We start from the raw sequence: 2,390 nt of genomic DNA on the forward strand, positions 1-2,390 counted from the left end.
TTATCAGATTCCGGCAACCGAGTAATCGCATTCTTTTCGTCGATGGTCTCACATTTGTTAATTCTCGATGGTGACGATGACGGTTATCTTCGTCTTGTCGTTGTGGGTTTGTTGTCGTTGAATTTGATACCCTGAGTTGAACTCAAAGACATTAATGGGAATCATGTATGGGTTGATCTTGAAAGTGTTGTTGTGAGTCAAGTTGATGATTTGGATTCAATTGGGATCAATCTCAAGAACGGTGAAACAGATAATGCGTAGATCAAATTTTTAGGTTCAACTCAAGGTATCACAAAGATCATTATTTTTGTCTCTTGAATGTTTTGAGGGGGGAGGGTATAGAGGAAGATGAAGATATGAGCTTCTTAATTTTTTCATGAAGGTGGAAGGGATATTACATTCATTATGGTCCCTCTCCGACATGGAAGTCACACATAAGCATCCAACATGGTAAAATTAATGGACACATCTTCACACTTAACATTCGGTTAACGTTTGGACTATTATGACAAACAGATCAAACAATTAAGGAGTTTTTGATTCATTAAATCGATCAAAGGACCGATGTGATAGCGAGTGTCACTTTTAAGGACTCAATTGAGGGTTTACTCCATTTATATATATAAAGCAACTTATATCATTTCATAATGCACTTCAATTTCAACCACCCCTCAATCACTAAAAGGCATGAGACTTAAGATTTTCAATACATTTTTTTTCCTTATACAAACTCAAAGCCACGTAAATATGACTTATACAACAATTCTAGACAAAGACAAACATGTTGTTATCTTAATCTTAAAATAATTAGAAGAAAAAAAAAATACATTGCATTTTACATAATCATGCATATGATCTCTTTCTCAAATGGTCGCCCATGTGGACAGTCAAGATCAGCTAATACAAACAAAGGCCCCCACATCTCATACCATGAACGAACGGCTAAGATTGAATCAAATCCTCCTCAACTTCTCCGCTCTAATCAAAGGATTTGCTTGAGCTATTTCCTTTCTCCCCACCATCTTAAAATCAAATCCACAACCGTGTCTCTCCGGGTACCTGTGGGACCCACAAAACAAGGACCCACATCTACACCTAAACCCAGCTAGCCCCACGCGCCTTCTACACATCAAGCACCGGTTTGGTTGAACCGAAAAAGAAACAGAACTGGTGGTTACAGAACTCGATGTAACCATTGGATTGGTGAATTGAACGATCGGCTCCGATGTGGAAAGCGACGGTGAAGCGGGGGATGCGATGACGGATGAAGATGATGAGAGAGTGTTTTTTATGGTGGATTTGGTGGAAGCATCCCTGTAACATTTTGAGCAGAGATTCATGGTGGCTGGATTACCGAGGAAGCCGCAATTGTTTGTGCAGAGACGGTGGCCTTCAGGTGCTTGGCATGGTTGTTCTTCCGCCATGGATGAATCTAGATATGTTGATTTTCTTTCACTTTTTCTTTTAAGGAAACGTGAATTTATGAGAATTAGAGAATTCTCTAAATGTGCAAGAATTTAAAGGGAAAAGTGATATAAAATGAGTTGGTTAATTCCGAAAAAATTTAGAGGGAAAATAGAAAATACAGATTGTGAAAATTGTATCGTTTTTTGAGATGAGTTAAATTAACAAATTATGGTCTTAAATAAATAACCAAAATTAGTTGGTGTAACAAAGTTTATAAAAAGAAAATTTGAATTAAAGTAAAGATATTATAAGGGAGATGAAAATGTACATATGTGATGAGAAGAGAAAGGGGAAATTGAAGGAATACAAAAGGAATCTTAGAAGGGAAGAATTACCATCAGGAATGATGTAAAGATGGATAAAAAGGAAGAAGCGGAGAAACTCCACAAATATTAACAATCATTTTTTATTATTGATATTTTATATAAATTAATTATAAATTTAATGACAACATAGTATTCCTCTAAAAAAAATGTTATAACGTTAATAAAAAATAATTGATTAGATGTGTATCAAAAGAAACTAATAAAATGCACAGGCACTTAAAATTGAATCAACCCAATAGAAAAACGCGTAATCGAATCAACTCAAACCACAAAAAATTATGTTTGGTTCAGATGAGTTCAGACTATTTTTTACTCAATCACACGGTTCAATTCCAGTGTTTATTTCATCAACTGAATCAAACCAAACCAAACCGCAACATAAGAGACTCACCTAATCCCAACCCAACTCAAACTGAAATCAGCCTAATACTTAGTCAGTCAACCCATTTAACTCAATCCCTCACTCTCTAACCTAATATTCAACCTCTCAATCTCTCTATGCAATCGAATCTCTTATACTATTTATACATTTTGTATTGTAATGTAATGCCACGTATTTATACTTTTGATACTGTAATGTTACTATGTTATTTGTTA

General features: G+C 35.2%; 1 pseudogene; it reads right to left on the reverse strand.

Annotated features, from left to right (window-relative positions):
* Window positions 1-854: 854 nt before the first annotated feature.
* LOC146955743 (zinc finger A20 and AN1 domain-containing stress-associated protein 6 pseudogene) lies at window positions 855-1,443 on the reverse strand (annotated as a pseudogene).
* Window positions 1,444-2,390: the final 947 nt, after the last annotated feature.

The sequence above is a fragment of the Medicago sativa genome, chromosome 1 (assembly GCF_051527215.1).
Source record: "Medicago sativa cultivar Bolivia chromosome 1, Bolivia_mono, whole genome shotgun sequence".
Lineage (NCBI taxonomy): Eukaryota > Viridiplantae > Streptophyta > Magnoliopsida > Fabales > Fabaceae > Medicago > Medicago sativa.